The sequence below is a fragment of the Balaenoptera musculus genome, chromosome 8 (assembly GCF_009873245.2).
Source record: "Balaenoptera musculus isolate JJ_BM4_2016_0621 chromosome 8, mBalMus1.pri.v3, whole genome shotgun sequence".
Lineage (NCBI taxonomy): Eukaryota > Metazoa > Chordata > Mammalia > Artiodactyla > Balaenopteridae > Balaenoptera > Balaenoptera musculus.
Genome location: NC_045792.1, coordinates 12,147,507 through 12,175,372, shown reverse-complemented (window position 1 = coordinate 12,175,372; position 27,866 = coordinate 12,147,507). Strand labels below are relative to the sequence as shown.

The 27,866-nt window shown below is 47.5% G+C and overlaps 1 protein-coding gene across 4 annotated transcripts in view; it reads left to right on the top strand.

Annotated features, from left to right (window-relative positions):
- Window positions 1-27,866, top strand: part of GRIK4 (glutamate ionotropic receptor kainate type subunit 4) — a 439,675-nt gene that overhangs the window by 237,100 nt on the left and 174,709 nt on the right. The gene's annotated exons all lie outside the window — the stretch shown is intronic.

Below are 27,866 nucleotides of genomic sequence, written 5' to 3'. Positions count from 1 at the left end.
GTCAACCACTCCTGGGATGCTCTTCCCTTCTTCCTGCCTGGGTACTGCCCTGATGCCCTACCAACTTCACCAACACACCAGTTAAAGAATTAATCCTGGAAAATTGTGGCAATGGGCTGAGGAATCTCCCTCTCACTTCCAGGTAACACCAAAACCTGTGCATGTTAGCGGGGTCTTCCTGAAGACGGGGCCCCCACTTTTGTTGCTGGACCCTGTGGCGTACCTGCAATCAGTCAGGAAGTAGTCATTGAAATGCTCATCAGGTTTGCAGCCCCCATGGGTGCAATAGGGGAAGCTAGAGGAGTTGAATGATTCTCCTTTATGGCAAAGGCGTGGCATCCAAAACAAACAGACACAAATCTTTCCATGTTCTGTGGCACAGAGCCACCCGGGTGACAGTGGCATGATGAAACGACCTCAACTCCCAGCATCTGTTTATGCCACACAGTGAAAGTTAATGAGGGCTAACCCTCAACTAAACTGGGAAGTCAACCAAAGTTCAGCTTCTGGCTCCAGCCATCCTTTCTGAAGATGTGTTCCCTCTTTGAGTGGCAAACTCTTTTCCAGTCCTGTCACTGTACCAGGGTGTGTCTCCTCTCTGACCTTGCTCCATCCTTTATAATTAACAAGGATCTGCCTTTGGCCAGTCCCACTGGAGACTGGCTTACAGGGTGTACTTTCTTTCGAATGAATTTCAGGGTTTTTTTCCTCATCCTGTGTATGCATTTTGGTATGCAATGAGAGTTTGTCTCTGGAGCAGATAATTTCAGGCCAAAGCAAGCATGTGGTGGGGATTGGTTTGGAGCTGGAAGTGAAAGAGAGCAGAAATCACAGCAATATTAAACAATGTTTGGGTTTCACTTTACCGTTCATAGAGCGCGCGCACACACACACACACACACACACACACACACACAGTTTCTCACAAACCCTGTGAGATAGTAAGGCAAAGATCGTGCCATTACCATTATACCCATTTTATAGGTAAAGAAACTGAGGCTCAGAGAGACCAGCTGACCCAGAGTTGCTCCATAGCTAGTATTGGTGGGGCAGAGAGTTGAACCTAGAAGTTCAGACTGTGTCAAAATATATGTTCTTTCCATTGAGCTATGCTTCCCCCCTGCCCCACCAGCCCCTGGCCATCCTCACTTCTCTCTAGGCCTGTTCATCAGGGCAGCAAGAAGACAAATCTAATTAGGAACCTTGACAACTAACTAGCTCACCTTGACGATGCCAAGGCTGATTGAAGCTTCTTTCTTCCTTTTTTTTTAGCTCCTGGGGGTAGGGATGATGAATATTGTTAATATTGTGCTGTCACTGGCTTCTGTTCATTCATTTACTTTAACAGCATTTGTTGAGTACCTGCCACATGCTAGGCTCTGTGCTAAGTACTGGGGATCCCAAGAGGAGATCTATAGTCCCTATCCTCTAGTAAGTGGGCAATTACCACGCAATGCTTAAGGGTCAGGATGGACATTAGGGCAGAAAACGGTGGCTCGTGGGAAAGGGCATCCAACCCAAGCTCAGGAGGTCAAGATAGGAGTTGGTCCAGATGCTGGACTTGGTCCATAGACCAGGATATGCAATTAGGAGATATATAGTCAAAGGAGGAATGTGTGTGTGTGTGTGTGTGTGAGAGAGAGAGAGACAGAGAGAGAGAGAGAGAGAGAGTGCTTTACATGGGAAAAATGAGAACATGTTATATTCTGGGGAGGAGGGAGGGGAAGGTGGAGAGAAGGCACGGGAAGAGCAGGAAAGGATGGGATCTAAAATATTGCTAGAAGGATTGGCCTTGCTCAGGTGAGGGGTCTCTTCCCCTGGGACAGGAGGGAAAATGGGTATAAATACTGATGCATTCATTCACTCATTTAGTCATATTAACTCATTAAATATGTATTGAGTGCTGTGATGTACCAGCATTACTACGTAAGGTGATGAGGATATAAAGTTGAAAATAATGAATTCAATACATATTTGCTGAGCACCTATCTGCTGTGTGCTTTCCTAACACAAATAGCAATATGTATTGAGTGTTTATCATGTGCTTGTTTTGTTTGAAGATTTTTGCATGTATTATTACATTTAATCATCATAACAGCAGATGCCAATGTTATCATTATTTCTAGATGGGTAAACTGAGACACAGAGATTAGGTAACCTATGGTCCAAAGCTGATAAGTGGCAGAGGCAAGCTTTGAACTCAGTCAGGGGGCTTCCCTGTGGCTCAGTGGTTGAGAATCTGCCTGCCAATGCAGGGGACACGGGTTCGAGCCCTGGTCTGGGAAGATCCCACAAGCCGCGGAGCAAATGGGCCCGTGAGCCACAATTACTGAGCCTGTGCATCTGGAGCCTGTGCTCCGCAACAAGAGAGGCCGCAACAGTGAGAGGCCCGCGCACCGCAGCGAGGAGTGGCCCCCGCTTGCCGCAACTAGAGAAAGCCCTCGCACAGAAACGAAGACCCAACACAGCCATAAATAAATAAAATTAAAAAAAAAAAAAACCTAGCATATATATTTAAAAAAGAAAAAAAAAAAGTGTTTACCAGGAGCCGGAGGTGGGAGAAATAGGGAGAACTTTCAGCTATAAGATGAATAAGGTCTGAGGATCTAATGTGTAACATAGTGACTATAGTTGGTAACACTGTATTGTACAGTTAAAATCTTCTAAGAGAGTAGAATTTAAATGTTTTCACATTATCTATCTACCTATCTATCTATCTATCTATCTAGTTATAGTTACCTATATGTAAAATTATATATAGTATATATATAAATTTATATTATATTTATATATCACATATTATATTGATATATGTTATATATACATACATATATGTTATATATGAGATGGTGGATATGTTAACTAGAAGGGAGGAATCCTTTCACAATAAATACATCAAATAATCATGATGTACATTTTAAATATCTTAACAATTTTATTTTTCAGTCATACATCAATAAAGCTGAAAAAAAAATCCCTAGTAGCACCTACACAGAAAAAAAAATTAATTAATAATTAATTTAAATGTTGGGGGGAAAAAGGAAGTGGTGCTAAAGAACCCACAGATGGACTCAGTTCCAGCACCACACAGTCATGTTCATACTGGAAGGTGCTCAGGGTCTAAGATACAGAGCCCGGGGGAGTCAGGGCAAGGCCTCACCCTGGTCACATCTGAGCATAGATGGGTAGGAGTTTGCTAAAGGGATTGCTGGGGAGTGCCATTAGGGTTCTTCAGACAAACAGAACCTATAGGGTGTATGTGTGTGTGTGTGTGTGTACAGGTGCATTTGTATGGAGACAGATTTTTTTTTAAGGAATTGGCTCACGTGATTGCGGGGCTGCAGGACGGACCAACAGGCTGGTAACCAGGGAAGGCTGATGTTGCAGCTTGAGTCTGAAGGCAGGTCTGAGGGCAGGATTTCTTCTTTTTGAGGACCTCAGTCTTTCTCTCTTAACGCCTCCAAGTGTTTGGATGAGGCACACCCACGTTATGGAGAGTAATCTGCTTTACCCAAAGTCTACTGATTTAAATGTTAATCACACCTAAAAAAAACTTTCATAGCAACATCTAGACTGGTATTCTACCAAACATCTGGGCACCACGACCAAGTTGACGCGTAGAACTGACCATGACACAGTGGGACCTGAGAGTCTGTGTCCTCTCTGTGAGCTGGGAGGCAAGGTCATCTGCTGAGAGCGAGGTGATTAGGATGCCTGGGAGGCTGAGGAGAGTGGGAGTCAGAGAGGTAGTGGCAGGACCCTGGCAGGGAGTTCCTGAGCCACGTGGGGCGCGCTGAGCCTGGGTGAGTGCATGAATGTATGAATGAGTGAATATCTCAGTGACAGCAGAGAGACTAGCTGATGCTAGGATGTGTGACACCTCTGTCACAGAACTGGGAGAGGAGATAAACACGGGAGCAGGTGCAGATCGGTGTGTGGCTGGGGCAGGAGGATGAGGGAACCCAGCAGCCCTCCCCTCTCTTCCGCTTCTCTGCCCTGAGCACCCCAGGGGCAGTTCATGGTTTCAGTACTTCTAACTTCATTTCACTGGTATTGGATGAGGACGTCGTCACATTGTCCCTCCTTATCTGATGTCTTGGAACGTCCCTGGGCCTCTATTTCTTCTGCACTTGATCATGCTCAGGGCCCCAGCTTCCTGGAATCTGCTGTCGACTGAATGATCTGGAGTCTCACGTGTGAAACTGCACACTAGCTATACAAAAGGGCCCCTAAGGGGAGAATCATGTGATGAGGGGAAGGAGGGAAAAGTGCCTAGAGAGACAGCTGGGGTTAGGTGGCAGGAGGACGGGAATTACAGGACGGGGTTCTGGTCCCAGCTCTGCCCTTTACCACCTGTGTGACTTGGGCAAAAACTGAGGCTAACAGTACCTGCCCCGCAGACCTCGCCAGGTTATCTAAGGGTCTAACAAGTTCATGAATGAAGAAATGCTTTGAACATTAGAAGACATAACAACCACAACAGGTACTATTTAAGGACACTCAATATATGCATGAAGCACAGAAAAGGGAATTTCCAGTGTACTGGTTGGAGTGGGATGGGGTAGGAGAAGGTTTTTACACATCATCCTGGGCTGGGGAAGACCTTTACCAAGTACCTGCTGTGTTCCAGACCCTGCGGTGGGCACTTGCTATGCGGCTGCTTTTTTAAACCCATGACGACCCCGATGAGAACACTTGGGTCAGACAAATCAAGTAATTTGCCTGAGGGCAAAAGCTCAATTGTAGAGCTGAAATTGGAATTCGGGAGTGCTTGACTCCCAGGCCCAGGGGGGCTCCCCGCCCTACAATATACCCTCTTGGTGTGTTTGTGAGATGATTTTATTGTTGTCCTTGGGGCCTGGGGATCTAATGCACAGCATAGTGATTGTAGTCAACAATATACCCTATAAACTTCAAAGTTGCTAAGAGACTAGATCTTAATTTTCTCACCTCAGAAAAGAAATGATTTTGTGACATGCTCGAGTTGTTAGCTAACGATACAGTGGTGATCACGCTGCAGTATATAAATGTATGAAACCAACACCTTGTGCACCTTAAACTTACACAATGTTATATGTCAGTTCTATCCCAATAATTAATTAAATATTGTTGGCGTCAGGCTCAGCTTCTTTCACCACAGGCTGTCGCTTGGGCCCCCTGGGCAGGCTGTGTGGTGTGATGTCAGGCCGGGGAGACTTCCCTGAGAGGGCACCTTGGTTTGACTGTGAACCTGCGCACTGAGGCCTTCTTAAGAGAGTTAATAACACTTAATAAACATGACAGAGAAAGGCTAGCCTCTGAGTATTGTTTCAACGGGAACTGAGCCTGTCCTGAGTCATCTGTTCTGTCGTTGCTGTGCAGATGCTGGCACAATACCCTCTGAGCTCATGAATTAAGTGGCGGGGGAAGCAGTAAAGCAGGAGACAGGCTGCATGCTTACCTCTCTGCTGCATCTTTGGGACTCATGTGGGTCAGAGCACCAGGTTGCGGGAGCTGCAAGCCCCAGAGCTGGAGAGAGTGCTGTCCGATGTCTGTCCCAGCCCAGCAGGAAGCTGACTTCCTGGGAGGCTGGAGCTCCCCTTCCCTGTTGCCTGACCTCATTAGGAATCTCTTTATAGAAGTGACAGCCTCCATCTCTACTCCAGTCTTGTACCAAAGGTGGGAGGTTGCTGGATGCTCTTGGAGGGGAATTAGTCTGTATTAATGATCTACCGCTACATAACAGATTACCCCCAACTCAGTGGCTTAAAGCAATGTTTATTGTCTTACATGGTTTCTGAGAGTCAGGAATCCAGGAGCTGCTTAGCTGGGTGGATCTGACTGAGGGTCTCTCACCAGGCTGCAGTCAAGATATTGACCATGGCTGCAGTCATCTGTAAGCTCACTCATGTGGACCTGGGCAGATCTCGGTTCCCTGCTGGCTATTGGCTGGAGGCTTCAGCACCTGGCCGTGTGGTTCTCTCCATAGGGCTGCTCACAACACAACACACTTTCCCGGAGCAGGAAGGGCGTGTGAGAGAGAGACCGACAGACAGAGAGACACACAGAGAGAGAGACCCACCTAAGAAGGTAGTTTCAGAAGTGACATCCCATCACTTCTGTGGTATTTATCGGTCAGATCAACCCCAGTACAGTGTGGGAGGGAATTAGAAGATGGGTGTGAACACCAGGATGCAGAGATCGTTGGGGCCGTCTGGGGCCTGACTACTACATAGGCCTAGCAGACACCTGTGCTGGTAGAGTCGTCAGGGAACTAGAAACTTCACCTGGGGGGTCTGCTCTCCAGCTCTAAAGATGCTGTTACAGGTTTCTCAGCTAGTACCTTTGATACAAGGTTCAAGTCTCTCTAAATGGCTTACAAGGCCCTTGACAGTCTGCCCTGTCCCCATCACCAATACCTCCAGTCTCATTTTCTGCCCTTTTCTCCAGTGACCCCAAATCCCAGCTATAGGAATGATTTGTTTTCATTTCTCTGTGCCCATGGACTAGGAATTTTTCTCCAACAAGCAAATTTGTATCTCACAACCCAGTTTAAATGTGCCATCCTTTGTGAAATCTTCCTAGGCAACTCCCCAGAAAGAGGAAGTCCCTCCCAGCACCCCAGAATCACTCTGTGTGCACCTCTACACGGCACCGACACAGCCCACTTTTGGCAAGTATTGCTTGAGTGCCTTCTCTGTGCTGTGCTGGGGCTGGAGCCTAGCAGAAAACAAAACAGACACAATTCCTGCCCCACGGAGATTTACATTGCAGCAGAGACCAGGGACCGCAAATAAGCAAGGAAGTGTGGAGTGCGTTGGAAGTTGACAAGTGCTATGGACAAAAACAAAGTGGGACAGAGTGTTCACGGCCATTCATCGTGCAATTGTTTGCTTCCATTTCCATACAAGTCTCTAAGCTCCTTGAGGGCAGGGACCATGAATATGTCGATCTTGCATCTCCACTGCTTGCACTGTGGGCATGTGGTGGAGGCTTGCTGAATAATGAATGTCCTTTTGATGGACAGAAGCTGAAAAGTGCCTGAGAGAGACAGGATCAAACCCCCAGCAAGCTTCTGCAGACACCAGGAGGACTGACTGGGGGAGAAAAACAAGAAGGATAAATTTATTTTGAAGATTAAAGACTGACTCCATACATATCCCTATGTTTTATAGACAGGGATAAAACGTGAATTTAAATAAAGACTTGAGTCTGTATATAATGATGCAGTTATTAGGCTGCATTTGGCAATGCATCCCCTGACATAAAGTTTTAAAAGCGGCCTTTTCAAACACTAAATTACCCTTTGGGTCTGCCAGCTCTAATGATAAATAAAGTGAAAGTCCACCTCATTACCATCAGATTCATGGAGTGGGTTAACATTTGCTAGACTAACCAGTTCCGGATGCTGAGGAATGAAAGCTACTAGATGACAGAGTCTGATGGAGAATCAGGGGCTGCAGCCACATTTGCAACCAAGTTCATCACGCAGGGGTCGATGAGCCCTTGCTTCAAATCACTGGGGACTCAGATCCTTCCACATTCTTACAACAGGGCAGCCTGGGGATGCCTTTGGCTCGGGCAGCTCCAAAGTACCAGACTATTTGGAGGCAGGGCTGGGGGAATGAGCTGGCGTGGAAGGGGTGGTGTGAGATGCCTTGGTGAGTTGAGAGAGTGGGCTTCCCGGGAACCTTGCCCAGCAGTCGGGCCCCTGGTGGGACGTACCTCTGCTGCTGGTCCATCGGGCCCAGGAGTGGGGAGTGCTGGTCTCCGTGGTGTGTTCCTTCCTGAGGGAGGGGAAGGGCTGGGACAAAGGAGTGGTTGCCCGGGTATGATGCTTCCCTGCCCCCTGTGAAGATCCCGGGGGGTGTGAGCCCTGTGACAAAGAGGAGGGACCAACCAGTCTTGCAGGAGATGGTGCACAGGCCTGTGTGAGCCAGGAGGAAAGGAGAGTGAAGGAGAAACTCCCACAGGCCTGATCTCTGCTCACCCTGAGAGCCCAAGCAGAATGGGCTGGTCAGAGGGCCTGCTGAGAGGGAAGAACATTTCAGGAAAGCATCTCTTTGAATTATAAGTGCTCTGGTTGGGGTGGTGGTGGAGGAAGAGAGTGAGTTGGGTACATAATCAGTTGACTGCTAACCGAGGACAGGAATGTGTGTTAACCAGATCATTCTAGAACATGGAGGTGGCTGTGTTTCCCAGTAGTGGGAGCCTGGGCCCAGAGTCACACAGGCCTGGATTCAAAGTAAAGGTGAAAGTGGTCAGGTGGTTTAAGCACTTGGTTTTCGTTATCATCATCTACAAATTAAAATAATAATAATAAAAATTAAAAAAAATAATAAAAATATCACCCACCATTATAGGCTTGTGGTGTGTAAAAGTTAAGAGAAAAAACATATACTAACTGCCAGGGACGTAGAAACATTCAGCAAATACTGGTTTTCCCTCTTTCCCTAAATCATGAGAGAGGCATCTTCCTCACATCAAATAATTCCTTCTCTCCCTTCCTCCCTCCTTGCCTTCTTTCCTTCCTCCCAACTCGCCAGCTAGTATTCATACATCACTTAGCACATAAGAAGTGATGTATTACACAGAACATTCTAAGAAAAGCATTGGAATATACTGAACAGCATATTGGTAGTAAAGGATCTGTTTTTTAGTTTTAATCCCTCAACACATCAGCGGCGTGTCCTTGAGTTGACTTGATCTTTCTGGGCTTCTTACTACTCATCTATAAAATGGGAATGCTAATATTTTACTATTATCCTCTAGATTATTAAAAGGTGCAAATGAGATAAGATGTGTGAAAGTGCTTTGTAAACTATAAAAGAAGACCCATTTTTCCATTAAAAATTATTTTTAATTGTGGTAAGGTACACATAACGTGAAATTTACCATATCAATCATCTTTAAGTGTAGAGCTTGGTGGTATTAAGTACATTTACAGTGTTTTGCAACCATTGCCACCATCCATCTCCAGAACTCTTTGCGTATTGCAGAACTGAAACTCTGTACCCACTAAATAATAACTCCCCATTTCCCTCCTCCCCTAGCCTCTGACGACCACCTTTCTACTTTCTGTCTTTATGAATTTGGACACTCTAGATATCTCATGTAAGTGGAATCATACAGTACTTGTCTTTTTGTGTCTGGCTTCTTTGACTTAGCATTAATGTCCTCAGAGTTCATCCATGTTGTGGCATGTCTTAGAATTTCATTCCTTTTTAAGGCTGACCAATATTCCATCATATGTCTACACCACATTCTGTTTATCTATTCATCTGTTGATGGACACTTGAGTTGCTGCCATGTTTTAGCTATTGTGAATAACACTGCTATCTATGAACGTGGGTATACAAATATCTCTTTGAGACTCTGCTTTCAATTCTCTTGAATATATACCCAGGCGTGGAATTGCTGGATCATATGGTAACTCTATTTTTAACTTTTTGAGGAGCCACCGTACTATTTTCCATAGCAGCTGCACCATTTTACATTCCCTCCAGCAGTACACGAGGGTTCCAGTTTCTCTGCATCCTTGCCAACACCTATTATTTTTTGTTTTTGTTTTTTGGGGGGTTTTGTTTTTGTTTTTGATAATAGCCATCCAAATGAATGTGAGGTAAAAAAGAAGACACAGTGTTAGTGATTTATATAAGTAATTGATTTAATTATAGCTCACCTCATTCAAAACAGAAAAGAGAGAGGGATTCTAAACCGATTTATTAAGATGAGGCCGCTGCCCTGGAAGAAGTCCTGGTTTAGAAGGAAATTGAGGCTCTCACACCAATATGTGTACTGCAGGTCACTTACAGATGGTGTCCGAATGATGGTTGGACAAGGGGAGTGGTCCATTTGCCTGGGGTGATAACCGAAGGGATGTGTGAGACTTAGTTTTTGAACAAGACCTTGAAGAATGGCTGAGATTTTGATACACAGAGATTGCAGAGGAGGGATAGACTTGTGGGTCATCTCCTCACGAAAATAACATGGTTGAAGACACATCTCAGAAACAGTCAAATTTGTTCAGAGAATGCTACTCAAAGTGTGGTCCCTGGATTAGCAGTGTCAGCAGATCCTGGTAATTTGTTAGAAGTGAAAATTCTTGGGCACCTCCCCAGACCTGTACTGAGCCAGAAACTCTGGGAATGGGACCAGGCAGTCTGTGTTGTAATATCCTTTGGGGGAGACGTATGCACACTCAGCTTTGTACAGGAGTAGAAGCAGATTAAGGGGGCTGGGGTGGGTTAGGGGTTAGATTATGAAGCCTAGAGTTAGGTTAGGGAGTTGGGCTCTGTTTACAATCGTCTGGTGACTGCCCATTGCAACTGGAATAAAATTAAACTTCTCATCATGACCCAGGAGGCAATACGACGCCTCTGTCCCCCTCTTCCTCCTTCCTCCTTCCCCACATTCACTACACTCCAGCCACTGCACTCCAATGGCTGCCAAGCTCTTTCTTGTTCCTTCAACTTGGAATGTTCTTTCCTCTCCCTGATGGCTTCTTCCTCCTCATTATTTCGGTCTCGGCTCAGATGATGCCTCTTTGCAGATACACCTTCCCTGACCACCCCCATCATCCTCTCCTGAGACGCTATTTTTTTTTCTAGCACTTCTCGCTATCGGAAATTATCCTGCATTTCTTCCTTATCATGTTCACTATCTGCCTTCCCTGACTAGAGCATAAGATCCTCGAGTTTGGGTCTCGGCCCCGTTCACCAGCCTATTTCCAGTGCTTAGAACAAAACCTGACGCATAGTGAGTATCCCGTATTATTTTTGTATTCAGTAGATACTGGGATACTCTTAAGTGGTTCTGAATAGTGGAGTGACCCCCTCCAAGTGGGGCCCTGGGGGAATTCCTCTTCTGGATTTATATAGAGCGTTGGCGGAACAGCAAGACTCTGAAAGGAGGGACAGCTCTCAGGGACCAGAGTGGACTTGTGAAATGATGATGGTCTAAACCCGTGGTTCTCACCCGGGGGCAGTTTTCCTCTCCCCGACCCCGGGACACCTGGCAATCTCTGGAGGCATTTCGGGTTGTCATGACTGGGGAGGGTGCTGCTGGCATTTCGTGGGTAGAGGCCATGGATGCTGCTGAACTTTGTACAATGCCCAGGCTAGCCCCCTCTAACGAAGAATTACCAGGCTCAAATGTCAGTAGTGCTGAGGTTGAGAAACCCTACTCTAAACTAAGGTGGCAGTGTGGGGATGGAGAGAAAAAAACAGGAGTGAATATTTTCTATTCCGCAGGGTAAGATTTTGTCGCCATCTGTGCCTACAGTTGTGACATTAAATCTTTTTAGCAACAGACTCAGAAGACCCCAAGAACGGGAAATCCCTCTGGGGACAAGCACATGCTCCGTTTCTCTTCCCTCCTGTTTTTCACTGTCGCCCGCTCTGTCTTGCTAATCCTGTGTCTCTTTTTCCTCCCCCTTTCTTCGCCTCCTCCTCTTTCTTCTCTCGTTCCTCTTTCCTCTCCTCTTTCCTCTTGCCTTTTTCTTCTTCCTTTCTCCTGCTTTCTCTCCTTTCTCTCTCATTAAACTGCTCATTATAAAGATTTGAAGTTTACTGGGTTTATGGTCTCAGTCCTTAATTTTTAAAGTGGGTAATTGCTTGGTTTATACTAAATTAAATTTACTAGCTTTTTACTTCTGTGGCATATGGCATCGGAATGGGACTGCTTTTTATCTCTTGCAGGTTAATGCTACTTCTTTTCCTTTGTCCTTCTATGCATTTTAAATATGCTGACAACAGCCGCTGAGTATCTCTTTCAGCCCAAAACAGCTCATTAGGGAACTCAGCCAGTCAGTGTCAAGTTGCCCAGAAAAACAAGACGTGGTCTGCTGGGTTCTGGTATAGAACTTGAGCAGATTCCCCTCCCCTTGGAGAGCTCCCCTCCCCATCCTGGGCTGCTCCTCTGGGCTCCACGTGGCCAGGGCCATTGCTCTTCCCTGAAGGGGCCACCCCAACTCCTCACTGTCCCTCCACAAAGCCCAGCACGCATGATTCCCCAGGGACACCCTGAGGTGCCCATGGATACCAGCTAACAAGCGAGTTAGTCTCCAAGAGAAATGTGGTGCATGATATGGGTTTTTGAGGGAAGAGAGACCCAAGAGGTGTTGGTTTTGGTGAAGTGTCACAAAGGATGTTTAGACTTGTGCAGATTATGAGGGAGGCAGGGTGATAGGGAGGTTCCAGCCTCAGGGAGGCTGAAGAGGCAGTGAGGCAGAGTTCCTACCTACATTCTAGATGTAGACTCCATGAGGACTTTGTCTCCCCAACACATAGAACAGTGACTGTCCTCCCCAATCAGAAACAGTCATTACAACGTGAGCTAGAATTTTGACACATTTTGTTGGTATGAATCTCCTCCCTTCCACTTTAGGAAAACAACACAAAAGAGAAGATGACATTATCTGAATATTTTTCAAATAAATTGGTGAGTGAGTATTCAAAAGAGCACTTCTCCCATGTGGGGCCCTAGCTTAGATGCTCTAACCCCATGTCCTCCTGGATAAATTTCTCTATCTTGTTCTGACTCTTTCCCAGGGGGATGATGACGGTGAATGAGAAGATCTATTACTTGTGCTTTGATCTCCTGGGAAAAGAGACAGATATCTCCAAGGTGGAAACAATCAAAGTAATGGCCCTTCGGATTTTTCTAGCCATATTCTTGCAAAGAATTCAAAACAGTTCTTATCTGTCCTTATCTCTCACTTGCTTGGGTGGAAGAGAGATTAGTATCAACCAGATGTGTCAGACTTCTAGCTCCCATCGTAATTGCCATTTCTGATTGGAGGTGACAAGCATTGTGGATTCAGGTGGGCACGACTCTCATTTATCACAGCTTTGGGTAAAATGTAGAGATAAGAACCCCTCAGTGGAATTATGGCTTAGGATCTCCCTCCCTAGAGTCAGGGAAAGAACTTGGAACAATGGTGACATCATTTGATGGAAATTGACAGGTGAGTCACAGACAACATGGAACAGTGGTGACTCAGAGGAGCACAGATTCTGTGGGTGGCACCTGCCAGCTGCCCAGCTGAGCTCACCTTTCAGAGTCTGCCCAGCACATCGCTTGTGCTCTCTGCCCTCCTCCCCTGCCCCCATCACCATCTCCCCAGCTAATCAATGAGTCTTTAGAACAGGGGCCAGGGCTGCTTCATGCCTCTATGTCTTGGGTTCTCAAATGCATCTACCCCACTAGTGCCTGACGTCAGAGAGGTGTTCAGTAAGGGCTCATCAAATTGAATCCCCCCCTGCCCCACCACTGTGAAGTTGACCTGGGCTCAGTCTCCTCTGGAGTAAAAGCAGACCTTGCCTGGCATCCTTGTACAAGCTAGACCCACTAAGTTTCTCAGCATCCCCCATCACTCCCCAGCCCTCTGCCTTCAGTCCGCTCTATCCTGTAACTTGGCCGGAAGGCTGTCACCAGCAGCTGTTACAGAAGACAAACGGCAACTCCGGTCCGCTCTTTCTGTCCCCCCGCCTGGCTGTGTGCAGAGAGAGAGCCTTGAGTGTGGCAATGCGGGGCACTGCCCTACCACAGTCTTGCAACTGGTCCAGCCGGAACTGGCCAGGGGAACTGCCGCAGACCTGTGACCATGTGAACACAAGGGGACTCTCCTTCCCCAAAGACAACCCAGAGGGAAGTGGCAAGATCCAGGGAGAGAAAGGAAGAGCTTGGGGTTAACTGGGAATATCAGTAGGGTGTGCAGAGACCTTACAGAGGCCTTTATTCATACATTTTTTTCTGGGAGGTCATCTCCTTTTATTAACTGTGGGAGTATGAAGGATTAAGGAATGGACCAGAAGGCGAATCGTGTTTGGAACGTGTGACAACTAACACGCATTAGGATCGAGTCTTTTAATGAGTTTGGAAGGCACATACGCCTAATGTTTGACCGGATCTGTGCTGAGTGAGATGGAGGACACCGGCAAAGAGGAGACAGGGTTCCCAGCCCAGAGAGCAGTCGCGCGGTACCAGGACGCAGCCCTCCGCACCACCGTGTGCAGACCCCAGTGCCCATCATCCCTCGGATGCTTCCCCCTTGACGCTCTGTGCTGCCTCCTCCACTCGGACACCCCCTCCTGACCTCCCTCCACGTCCGTGTCAGCTTGACACGGAGCCCCAGTTCTGCTGAGATGTCAAGCCCATCACACAGCCCCCCTCCACTTGCTAGAACCCAAACCTGTCAGGCGCAGTGCTTCCCTTCCAGCCATCTCCAGAGGCAACTGCTCACTCAGAAGAGAGGCAGGTGTAATTACCTGCTCTCCCCCTACCACTGTTCCCCAGGACAAGCCTCCGCTCACCTAGTGCCTGCCTTTCTCATCTGTGGCTTTGGTTCCTGGCTCACAGCCTTCCTCTCATCCTACCTTGGCTCTCGCCCTGGTCATCCTCAGTGCCCGTGGATCCTTCCCTCTCGTGCCACTGCCTTGGGGATCCTCAACGTCCTCCCTTCCAGTGACCTTCTCCCTCTCCACGTCACTGTCTAAACCACACGCTGGATTGTGGCAACTCTTAGTCCTCTTCTGCCTCTAAAACCTTAATTTCAAAATCCTGCAGTCTGAAAACAGCATCCTCTGCCCCTAGCTCTTACCATCTTGCTCTCAATGCTTTTCCATATGTTCACAATCCAAGTGCCCCATATATTCCTCAGGCCCTCTGGGCCAAACCATTTGGACAACTTTTTCTAGGTTTCACTGGCTTTCCCATCAAGTGGAAAGACCACGGCCCATCACTCCACTAATGCTCCTGTAAGAGCCTTCAATTCCTTTGTCCCCTCGTCCTGCCCACCCACCTAATAACTCCTACTGTTGACACTTCTGATGTCTGCCTGCCCTGCTCTTGTCCATGCCCCGAGGCCGCTTGCAGAAACACACCAACATTCTTCATTTCAACTGGGCCCAAACAGAAATACATTTACATCTCAGAGCACCTATTCTAAGCTTTCACCTGAAACTACCCATCCCTTCTTTGTCACTCTTGCTCAGAAAGTGATTATTTTACCTCTTTTCAGAGGAAATAGAAGCTCAAGCTCAGTCTCTCTCAATGCCCTCGCCCCCCAAATCTGTCTAAAGCTCCATCTATTAGTATTAGGTAGACTTGCGCTGTCCAATATGGTAGCCGCTGGCCACGGAGCCCTTGCAGCATGGCTAATCTGGATTGAGATGTGCTGTAAGTATAAAATATACCCTGGATTTCGAAGCTTTAGTATGAAATCAAGAATACAAAATATCTCAGTGCTCTTTATATTTATTAGAATTTGAAATAGTAATATTTGGAATTTTTGGTTAAATGAAATATATTATTAAAATTAATTTCATGATTTCACCTGTTTCTTTTTACTTTTTCAACATGGTTACTGGAAAATTTAAAGCTGCATGTGTGGCTTGCATTATATTTCTGTTGGATGGCACTGAGTTAGAATTTAGGCTGAGCTATAATAACAAGGAGACCTGAAAATGAAGTAGCTCAAAGATGGAAGGGTCTTGGAGGCAGGTGGTGGTCCAGGGCTGGGGAGGGGGGGTCGTAGAGGCAGAAGCAGCATTGCCGTCATCAACATGTAGTTTCCTCATGTTCCTGTTGTCACCATTTGAGCCAGCAAGAAAGGGAAGGAGAGTCCAGGGCAAGATGGCCTGGATGTGCCACGGTTGCGTCCACTCATACTGACGGCTGGAATTCAGCTCTGGCCTCCCCCAGCTGCAGAGGACACTGGGAAATGAATCTGTAGTTGGGCCTCCAGGGGTCCAGGTAACACCGGGGTGCTCTGTTATTAACAGGGAGAAAAGGAGAGGACACCAGGGAGATAGTGAGCAGTCTCAGCCCCACCTCCTTCCCCCTTCCCCGCTGTCCCGCCTCCCAGCCCAGGTGAACCTGTAACCTGTGCCTCGGGCTCTTTGTTGACCAGCCTTTTTGCAGGACTTGCTTCAGAAAGTGGCCCCTTTCTTCTGACATCATCAGCTTCTCCCTCCCCTTCGGCTCCTTCTTCTGAGCCCCTCTCATGTGAATTGAAGACCCTCCCTTGGGCAATGTGATTCACTCCACCTCTTGCCCTGATCGCTCTCCTTTTCTTGAAGACAAGCTGCTTGACTCCAGTCACTTCTCAGCTACTTCTCACCTGCGGCCACCTAAACACTGCCCGCACCTCTCCATGGGAACAGCTCTTGCTGGTATCGCCAGTGACCTCCTGATTGCCAGATCTCATGGAAAATTTTTAGTCCTTATTCTACTTGACGTCCATCCTCCTTCCCTCCTCTATCCCAACCACTCTGACTCTGTCTGTTGCATCAACCTCTCTTCCTCCACACTCTCCCCAGATGTTGAGTCCCTTGGTCCTAGCCCTGTCCCTCTCCTCTCCTTACTCTCCACCTTATGCCGGATCCAAATTGACATCACCACCCTAACCCTGAGGTCTCCCAGGACTGTGTCTCCAGCCTGGATGGTTCTCGGGAAAGCCAGGCCAGCAACTTTGCTGCTCAACACAGTACCCCGAACTTAATGAATACCACCCCAAACTCATCATTCCTACCCTTCTCCAGAAACAAAAGAGAACAGCCTTCCTCTCCCCTTACTCTTCATCTGAGTCAGCGATGTCACCATCTAAATGATAAGTGAAGCCAGAGCCCTTCTTATCTCCTCCCAGCTGCCCCTCTTGATTCCACCTCCTGAATCTCGCTTGAATCTGCCCCACCTCTTTGATCCTCATCGCCCTGCCCCCCAGTACCTGCCTCATTTCTCTTTCCTGGGCTACTAACATCACCCCCAAACTGATCTTCCCAGCTCCCATTTCAACTCTCGCCAATATACCTACTATGATGTGAGAGTGATAACCCTAAAATGCAAATATGACGTCATTGTCTGTGGAAAATCCTCCTGTTGTTTTGTCTCAATTCCTTGGCGTGACACACAAGGTCCTTCACGCTCAGGCTCCTGTCCGCCTGTCCAGCCTCCCCTGCCAGGGGCTCGGGCCCCTCATGCCAGCTGAGCCAGTCAACCCAGGCTTCCTCATGCCTTTGGGGGCTCCCCACACGGGAACACGCTTCGTTGCCCTGCCTCTCCAGGGAAACTTACGTGCCTCCTTCAAGGTTGCGTCTTCTGTGAACCTGGCACATTGCCTGGTAGTTAGTAGGTCTCACCATGTGTGTGTTGGATAAATGTATGAGGCCTTCCCTAAAACTTCCCTCCATCACCCGGAAGAGGTTGGTTTTCCTTTATCTGTGCTTCCTTCGAAATCTGTGATTCTCTCTATGGAACCACTGACTTCATTTTACGGTAAAGGTCTGTCTCTCCCAGCACCCCTGCCAACTCCCAGGAGGGGCCAAAGGTTTGAGAGCCAAGGACCTGGTCTTAGTTGTCTGTGAGTCCCCAGCACAGTGAGCACCTGAGTGGCTTATGGCTGGAGTGTGGTATGATTTTGTCAATCACATACCATATTGGGTTGTGGCCACTTGCGTTTATGGTCATATCTTATCCTTTTCTATATACCTAGTACCTTGCTTAAGATAGGCATTTAATAGGTGTTTGATGAATTAATCAAGGGATGATTGAATGAATGGATGCATTACTTATATCTGTTACAAAGCACAGATTACGTGCTTAATGAATGATGCAGATAATAAGCGCTTCGGGGGATTTGAAAAGGGCAAAATCAGCCGGGCTAGAGCAGTCCAGTGCTTGCCAGGGGCAGGGTGGGAGTGGGCAGGAGAGTGGGGCATCATTTAGGTAAGATTTAGATGTGGATAAAGAAAAGCTAAGAGCTTTCCAGGAAGAAGAGACCACCTGGAGAAGAGAGACAGGGCAGAGTGACAGCAAGGACTGCCTAGGTGTTAACCAGGTGGTCAAAGAATTTAGTAGAATGTGAGCCTGGAAAGGCAGGTGGGGACCAGATTGTGCAGGGGGTAAGGGCCAGGCAAGTGAATCTGCAGTGTGGAGTAGCTGGATGGGTGCAGGAGAGACTGGAGGCAGGTAACAGGTTAGGGGAATTGCAGGAGAGAGGCTGGGTGGCCGCAGTGGGGACAGAAAGAAAGACTTGGATGGGAAGCAAATCCCTTAGCTGTCCTTAGTGACTGAGCAGATAGAGTGGCTGGAGGATGGGGGGCGTGCAAGACAGCTCTGACATGGATGGCATGTGGGAAACTGCTGCTATTAATTGCGACGGGGAAGTCAGAGAGACCCCCCACCATTCTATGAAAAATAAAGGGTTACATTTGGGACATGGAGTTTGGAAGGATCTCCAAGGGGATGTTTTCCTTTAGCAGCCAGAAACAGGAGTCTCATGTGTAGATGAGAAACTGAGCTTGGAGATAGAAATTCTGGGGTTATCTGCATAGAGCTGATAGTTGAGAATTAATTAATTCTTCAAGGGGAGAAAGTGCACATGAAGAGAAAATGAACTGAGGACTAAATCCAGAGTGTGAGATCTGGGGAACACGGACAACTAGGGTTATACAGAAGGGAAGGGAGCTAGGGAAGGGGGTTGGGGTGAAGGTGCTCAGAATGAAAATCAAAATAGTGTCATATCACAGATGTCAAAAGATGACGCCAAGAAAAAGGTTCCAGTCACAAGTGCCTCAGAGAGCTTCAAAACTCTGAAAACCAAGGAAGGAGAACCTTGGTGATTTCTGAGGGTGAATCCAGAGGTGGTGGAAGCTCAGGATAGAGAAGATGCAGAGGAATTGGAGGCAGTAGGTGTAGACCACAGAGTTTAAGATGCTTCATTTGCTGAGGGGGAGGGGGAGGGGAGGGAGAAGGTAGGAAAGAGCCAGAGGAATAGTAATGTTTTTCTCATAAAAGCTTGTTTTAAAAATTGAGGTAACAAAGAAGATGTGGCACATATATACAATGGAATATTACTCAGCCATAAAAAGAAACAAAATTGAGTTGTTTGTAGTGAGGTGGATGGACCTAGAGTCTGTCATACAGAGTGAAGTAAGTCAGAAAGAGAAAAACAAATACCGTATGCTAACACATATATATGGAATTAAAAAGAAAAATGGTTCTGAAGAACCTAGGGGCAGGACAGGAATAAAGACACAGATGTAGAGAATGGAATTGAGGACATGGAGAGGGGGAAGGGTAAGCTGGGAGGAAGTGAGAGAGTAGCATGGACATATATACACTACCAAATGTAAAATAGATAGCTAGTGGGAAGCAGCCGCATAGCACGGGGAGATCAGCTCGGTGCTTTGTGACCACCTAGAGGGGTGGGATAGGGAGGGTGGGAGGGAGACTCAAGAGGGAGGAGATATGGGGATATATGTATATGTATAGCTGATTCACTTTGTTATACAGCAGAAACTAACACACCATTGTAAAGCAATTATACTCCAATAAAGATGTTAAAAAAAACTGAGGTATAACTTACAGGCAATAAACTGCATATATTTTGAAGTGTAAAATTTGATAAGTTTTGCCATGCATACACCTGTAATTACCATCACCACAACCAAGATGGAGAATTTTTTCATCACCCAAAAAGAGTTTCCTGGTGTCACTCTGCTCCTTCCTACCCCAGCCCCAGCCCCAGACAACTACTGATCTGCTTTCTGCACTACAGATTAGTTTGTATTTTCTAGAATTATATAAAAATGGAAACATACAGTATGTTGTCTTTGTTGTCTGGCTTCTTTCATTCTATTTTATTGCTGCGTAGTATTTCATTGTATGGAGAGACCACAGTTTGTTTATTCATTCACCTGTTGATGGTTGTTTCCAGTCTTTGACTGCTCTGGATCAAGTAATTATGAACATTTGTCTACATATTTTTGTGTAGACAAGTGCTTTCTTTTCTTTTGGATACATACCTGGGAGTGGAATGGCTGAATTATACAGTAGATGTATGTTTAACTTCTCAAGAAACTGACAGATGGTTTTCTGAGTGGTCATACCCCATTTACAGCCCCATCAGTAGCATATGAGAGGTCCAGTTCCTCCTCACCAACTTGGTGTGGTTGAGCTTTTAAGTGTAAGCTATGCTAATGGGTTTCTGACAATATCCCATTAGGGTTTTACTTTGCATTTCCCCAATGATTAATGCTGTTGAGCATATTTCACAGATTACTTGCTGCCTATATAACCTCTTTGTTGAAACAGCTGTTCAAATCTTTTGCCCATCTTTAAAAATTGGGTTGCTTGATTTCTTATTGTTGAGTTTTGAGAGCTCTTTGTATATTCTGGATACAAGTCTTTTTCAGGTATATGCTTTGCATATAATATTTTCTCCCAGTCTGTGGCTTATCTTTTCATTCTACTAACAGTGTCTTTGAAGAGCAGACATTTTAAATTTTGATGAAGTCCAGTTTGTCAATTTTTAATTTCATGCGTTTTGCTTCTGGTGTCATCACATCTAAGAAATCTTTTTCTAAGTCAAGGTCACAAAGATTTTCTTCTAGAAGTTTTATAATTCTAAGTCTATGATCCATTTTGCATTAATTTTTGTATATAGTATGAGACAGTTTATTCTGTATGTCGCATAAGACGGGGTTAGAAGTTTTTTTAAAACACATGGATATCCAGTTGTTCCAGCATCATTTGTTGAAAAACCCATTTTTTTCACTGCGCCTTTGTTGTCAAAGTAAGTTGCCCATATATGTGTGGGTCAGAATAGTAATTTTGTTGGAAGAATAGAAGTCAGCATAAAATTCCTCAAAAGCCAAAACAAATTTGGCTCTAACACTGATAAAGTGTTATCAGGCGAGGTGCCAGGCACTGGGGACAGAAAAAATGAAAGAGTGAAAGTTAAAGACTAAACCGATAATTAGAGTATAAGATGCATGGGATTCTATGAATACACATAGTTGGGACACTTGATCAACCTTTGTGTTCAGAGGAGGCTTCCAGAAGGAGGGGAGGTCTGAGCTGAGGATTCATTCTGAGTAGGAGTGGTGAATGAGCAAAGGTGAGGATGCAGGAGGAGGAGATTGAGCTAAAGTATTTGGCACACAGCAGCACTGTGTGTGTGTGTGTGTGTGTGTGTGTGTGTGTGTGTGTGTGCGCGCGCACCTTAGATGGTGCTATAGGAGTTAGGTGGTTCAGTATTTCTAGAAGCTGGAGACAGATGAGCAGAGAAGCAGAATATAAGGTTCAAAAGCTAGAGCCAGCTCTTGTCTGCCATATCAAGTAATTCATTTATTTGGAGATTGGAAGCTAAAAGCGAGGGTTTGTACCTTAAAGGGATCAGTCTGGCAGCTGTGTGTGGGAGTGATTGTGGAGTGCTGGGTGGTGGTTAAAACTCTGGTGACACAACACTGTAAAACAACTGTACTTCAATTAAAAATATAAATAAAAATCAAAACATTAAGAATAAAAAATAAAAAGTGAGAGTTATGAGGTTGCAGTGAAATCGCTGAAATGAAAGGACTGAACTAGAACAGCAGTGTTGAGACCAGAGAGGAAAGGAGTGATTTGAGAAATCTTGAGGAGGGAAAATCAGAAGCAACCAGGAGGTGAGGAATTGGGGTGAGGCCATGATGCCTGGGTAGCTGGTGCTGCTGTTAACTAAACTCAGGAGTATAACAGGGAGAATGCAGGACAGAAGAGGGTGGGTTTAGTCTGGGTCTTACTAAATTTGGGATCCTCGTCAGACATTTGCGTGGAGGGATCATCAGGCAGGTGGACATAAGTCAAGTACCCCCATGGAGGTGGCCGTGAGCGAGATCATTTAGGAAGCCCCTGGGAGTGAGGTGAGAAGAGGGCTCTGCACAGCCCCTTGGGGTTCCCCGGTATTTAAAGGTCAGGCAGGAGAAGTGTACCTTGAGAGAATGGGCAGAGAAGTAGGAGGAAAGTCCCAGGGGTGTCGTGCCATGGAAGCCACGGAAGCTGAGGGTCTCAGACACAAAAGAACACCGGGGACCCTCAGATGCAAAGAGAACCCGGGAGGCGACCTGATGACGTGGTCTAGTGGCTCATGGGCTGGGCCAAGGCTGCCGTTAAGAGCTGGGTGATCTTGGGCAAGTTGCTTAACCGGCCTCTTTCTCAGTGTTCTCACCTATAAAATGGAACAGTAACCTGTAGGGTTGTGTGAGGATTAAATGAGGTGATGCACACGATGTTCTTTGAACAGCTCGTGGCAGATACAAACAGTCATGCCGGCTCGGGACGTAATAAGACAAGGAATCAAACGTGTCCACCAGTTTTGCAGAAATGGGCTATTGAAGGTTATTTGCCTTGTGAGTACAGTTGAGTGGGTGGTGGGGACAGGGAGAGTCCAGGGTGGGATGAGGTAGAGTTAGAAAACGTTGATCCATCACTGGAGAAGCCTGACCCGAGTTGCAGGTGGGGTAAAGGGAGGGCCGGAGGGACATGCTTGGTCCGTGTGGTCAGTGGAGGCTCCCGATGGGAGGGGAGGGCTCTGGCCATGTTTTAGTGGAGGGGAATGAGTGGGTCTGGGACAGACACTGAACATAAAGGAGAGCAGGGAGGCGTGGTGAGGCAGAGAGCCGGGCCTGGGGACCTCCTCTCACAGGACCCCCCTCATCTGAGCCCAGTGGAAAGCGGTCAGGGCACAAAGTTGAGGCAGTTCACCGAGAGCGGCCTCGGTTTAGCCAGCCCGTGGACTGAGAGTGAGGAGGTGAGAGTGGGCAGTGGCTAGAGGTGAAGGCCCGTGGTATGGCCTGAATTGTATACCGTCCCTCCCCACCCAGATTCATCTGTTAGCATCCCAACACCCAGGACCTCAGGATGTGACTGTATTTGGAAGTAGGGTCTCTAAAGAAGTAATTAAGTTAAAGTGAGGTCGTGTGAGTGGGCCATAAGCCAACATGACCGATATCTTTCTAAGTAGAGGAGATTAGGACACAGACATGCACAGTGGAAGGACCTTGTGAAGACACCAGGAGAAGACGGCCATCTGCAAGCCAAGGAGAGAGGTCTCAGAATAAAACCAAACCTGCCGACACCTTGGTCTTGAACCTTTAGCCTCCAGAACTGGGAGGAAAGCAGCTTCTGTTGTTTAAGCCACCCCGTCCATGGTGCTTTGTTATGGCAGCCCCAGCAAACAGATACTCTGTAATGTCAGAGGACAAGGATACGATGCGTGTTGCCCCCCAGGTGAGGGGGAGGGTGTGAGTTTGCGGAGAGAGCAGCCTGCACAGTGGTGCGATTGCCTCCAGCAAGATGACTGGCACCAACAGGGGTGAAACGAGGGGCACTGGGAGGACACAGGTGAGTGAGATGCCCGATGAGTGATGGTGAGGGGCTGGGGCCCCAGGGAGCAAGCAGCCCGGGGCTTGGCTTGGGAGCAAAGCCAACCGATTCCCTGGAGGCTCACATCGCCTCCTCTTCTTGTTAGCACAGGGCTCTAACAGCTGTAGGCGCGTTATAGATACTGCCTATAAAGACTCTCCAGTAAAACCTCTTTATTCCTGCCCTTAAAGAGGTAAGAGTTATCGAAGTGCTTCGAAATCTTCAGCAGCGGGACTCTGGAAGGATCAAGGGATTAAGGAGGCTGATTTTGCATCTGAGGGGTCACTTGTGGGCTGCTGAGAAATTGTGGAAGGAAGGCAAGCCCCGTTCTGATGGCCACAGATGAGCAGAGAGCAGGAAAGCCCCAAACCTGGGAAGGAGGGCTCCGCACAGGTCCTCTGCCCTGCAGGCCCGGGCACAGGAGCTGCCCCCAGTCCACGCCTAGTCTAATGCCTACTGCACCGGGCACAGTGTCTGCTCCTGGCTGTAGGGCATGAGAATACAGTGGCCTTACGTTATTTATTCACTCAATACCATTCATTAAGGGCTCAATGCGTATGTATCTGGGATTGCACAGTTGCAGAGATGAATAAGGCATGGCCCTCGCCCTCAGGGAGCCAGCTGTCTAGGGGAGAAAAGATGGACAAATAGGCATAATAAATAATAGAAAGTCAGAAGTGGTTACTGTCTGAGGACAGGTACAGAGAAGTTTCTGTGAGCGTTCTAAGAAGGGGGAATTGATGTGGGACGGGGAATCTGGGGAGTTTCAAAGGAAGGAGGGATCGCTCTGGGCTTTTAAGGTACAAGCTAGATGAGGAAACTCACATAGAAATGGAAAGATAAATACCCCTCCAAGGCAGTGCGTGGAAATCCAAGGAGAGCACTGGGCTGGGGAGTCAGGGGAGACTTCTTGGAAGAGGTGGTCTGAGGTGGGCCTTGTCGGGAGAGGGGGAATAAGAGGCAGGGCCAGTGTCAGTAGAGGCATGGAGGAGGGAACATAACAGGTCAACCCAGGTTCTAGCTCAGAGGCGCTCTCCCCAGGGGGATGGAAGGGGTGCCACGGGTAGAAAGGTGTGGAGGGCCTGATGCCATCCTGGAGGCTCGATTGGGACCAACCCTTCAGACCATGGGGAAGCCTAAGGGGTCTGAGCAGGTCAGTGATCACACATCCTCCCCTGGGTGGTCATGGCCACGACCACTAGGGGTGAGTAAGAAAGCACCCCAGTGGGCAGCCCCAGCCTGCCAGCCCTGGGGCCGGCGTCCTCTCCAGAGTGGACATAGGCGTGGGCGCAGAACATGGAGGGACGCTTGGGTGGAGGTGGGCAGAGTCAGCAGGCCGCCCTTTCCTTGGCACGAGCCTTAGAACTCAGAGAGGTCCCAGCAGAGGGTAAAGCACTTGGCTCGTGGGGAGAAAGGCCAAGGGAAATGTGAGGGCTCGTGGCTCCCTGGGCAGGAAGGAGTCATGAGTCCATGTGGGTTGGAAGAGTCATTGCAGAGTCCCCATGGCTGGAAAGGGGGCAGACCCTGGTCCCTAAACACGTCTCCCCGTCTCAGCCTGGCCTTTGCTGCAGAGCCAGACCACCCCCAACCCCGACCAGCCTCACTGTGGCTGCAGGTTGACTTGTCTGCAGGGCTGGGGGATGTGCCAGATGACATGGCCCCTCCTTAGGCAGCGGCTGGGGACTCAGCATCCTGGCGCAGCCCGACAGCCAGGCCTGGGGATGAAGGTTAGGAGCAGCGGCTGCACATTCAGTCCTGTGCCAGCGGCTCCCCTTCGCCCCCGGGCCCCGCAGGTGAGGGCTGGACAGCAGGGGCGCTGCTCGGTAATGCCTGTGGGGGACATGGTCCTCTGACGTCCCTAGAAGGCCTGAGCCTGTACCTCATCCTCGCTGCCCCCAGCCCTGGAATCCGGTTCCTGTTGTCATCCTAATTATTCTCATCCCAGTATGCTTGATGCCAGCCAACCACCCAGTTGAGGCTGTTCCCAGCCAGAAATTAATTATTGTCTAAAACCTAAAACCTAATGAAAAAGTGGGGCCCGGGATGGCACGGGGGCTGGGAAGGGAGGGCGGGACTGTGGATCTTTGTGAGTTGGTGAGCCCCTGCCAGGTACCTCTGAAGGCAGAGCCCCGAGTGCTGAGCACCAAGGGGACCTCGTGTGCCCCTTAGTGTATCATTCCCACATTCTCTCTTCCCTGCCATCCCCTCTCCCCACCCCTGGCCATGATCTCTCTGTCTCAAAGTGTGTCTGGTGACGCTCTGTGAGTTCATCGTGTGGTGTCACATGGCTGGCTGGTGTCCTGCGTGTGAGGGTTTATATTAATTAGCACGTTGTCTTTGTCACCTTGGGCTGTCATAATAAAATACCACAGGCTGGACGGCTTCAGCAAGGGGCATTTCTTTCTCAAGTTCTGGAGGCTAAAAGTCTGATGTCAGTGTGCTGCAGGGTCAGTTCCTAGAGACAGCCTGCTTCCTGCCTTGGGGGTGGAAGAAAGTGGGAGGGAACCTTCTCTGATGTCTCTTCTTCTAAGGACGCCAATCTTAAGCGATCAGAGCCCAAGTCTTACAGCCTCATTTAACCTTAATTACCTCTTAAAGGTCCTATCTCTCTTAATGCACACATTAGAGCTTTAACAAAGGAATTTGGGGGGACATAATTCAGTCCATAGCACACACCTATTTTTTTTAATTGAAGTATAGTTGGTTTACAATGTTGTGTTAATTTCTGGTATACAGCAAAGTGATTCAGTTTTATATATATTTATTTCCATCATGGTTTATTACAAGATAGTGAATATAGTTCCCCGTGCTATACATACAGTAGGACCTTGTAGTTTATCTATTTTATAGAAAGTCATTTGTATCTGCTAATCCCAAACTTCCAATTTATCCCTCCCCACTTTGGGAGGTGATTGGGTTTAGGAGAGGTCCTGAAGGTGAGACCCCAGTGCCCTTTTCAAAGTGACCAGAGAGCTTGATCTCCCTCTCTCTGCCGTGTGAGGACATCGGGAGAAGACAGCCATCTGCAAACCAGGAGGCAGGACCTCCCTGGAACCCAGTTATGATGGCACCCTGATCTCCTACTCCCCAGCCTCCAGAACCGTGAGAAATAAATACCACCCACTCTGTGGTGTTTTCTTATAGCAGTGTGAGCTGCCTAAGACACACCTACCTAGCCTACTCCCTTCTCAGCAGCAAACCCCTGGGAAGATGAATTTCTTTAGAAGGAATATGCCCCGTGGTTAAGGATGCAGGGTCCATATGAAACTGACCTGGGATCCCCTCCCTCCTCTACACTCACCAGCCCTGTGAACGAGGGCGGGTCACTTGACCTCTGTGACCTCTGTTTTCTCATCTCCAAGTGAGGATGACACAGATAACACCCTTATCTCACAGAGTTGTTGCAGACAGTAAGTGAGACTAGGTAAGTCCACTAGGACTTACCCTGACGTTGTCACTGGATAAATGTGTACCTGTTAACGTGAGGCTAGTATCCCATGGACCTGGTGCCTCTTTCCTGTCACTCATGCAGGATGGCACTGCCAGTTCCTGACACTTCAGATGTCTCTTTTCTATGCTCCAGGGCTGGGCTGATGGTTTCTATTATATTTTTAACAGTGAAACTTTTTTTTTCCCACAACATGTCTTTTGGAGAACTCCGATATCTAAAACTGATGGATGTGGAGTTGTGCTGGTTGAAATTGGTGTGGGGCTAGAGACCTCCCTTCAGCCTTCCCCTCTGCTTCTTGAAGGAACCCAGGGGCCCTCCAAGGAACACCATTTGAGAATCGCTCCTCTGGGCTGCCCCACTTCCCTTCTGTTCCCAAAGTCTTCCTTTCCTGGGCCAGCACAGTGTAATTGTTCACATTTCTGCTTCCTAAGTAATCATCTCATTCTGGTCTTGCTTCCCTAAGGTGACCTGGGTAGGAATTGTAGGTGTCTCTGGGCTCTTCAGTCATACATTTACCGGTTCTTTGTCCATTCCCTCAGGGGGCTAATCCTATCAGGTGTGCATGGACTTTGCTACTTAACTCACAGAAGCCTACTTTATTGCCTAGTTCTTGGGATGCACCTCTGTGGCCCCACGTATGGCCAACCCGTGTAAATGAAATCTAATTTCTATTGTTCAGTAAGGCTATGCCTATAAATAAATCCACAAATCAGAAAAAAAGTGCTTTGTCATATTCTGTGTCCTGGTTTTGGTTTGGAAAATGGGTCACAGGAGATATGGGAACCTTATACAGAAAAGATGGCGTAGAAACTGGGTCTCTGTCCATACCAGCCACAGAGATTCAAGGGCCACATGTCAGTGAAATCTATTCGGTTTGATTCTCTGTGTTGCTCTTCTGCAGCTTCAGCCTCTGCAAGATAAGCTTGATCTTTATTTTTGTAGCAGCTTTATTGAGATATAATTCATATACCACACAATTCACCCATTTAAAATATACAATTCAACGTTTTTTAGTATATTCACAGAGTTTTGCAGCCATCTCCATGATCAATTTTAGGACATTTTTGTCATCCCCCAAAAAACACAGTGTGCATTAGTGGTCACTCTCCATTTCTCCCCAGCTCCCTCACTCACCACCACCACTGCCACTGGGCAACAGCTAATCTAATTTCTGTCTCTATTCGCCTATTCTGGACATTTCATATAAATGGTATCTTTCAACACATGATCTTTTGTGTCTGGCTTCTTC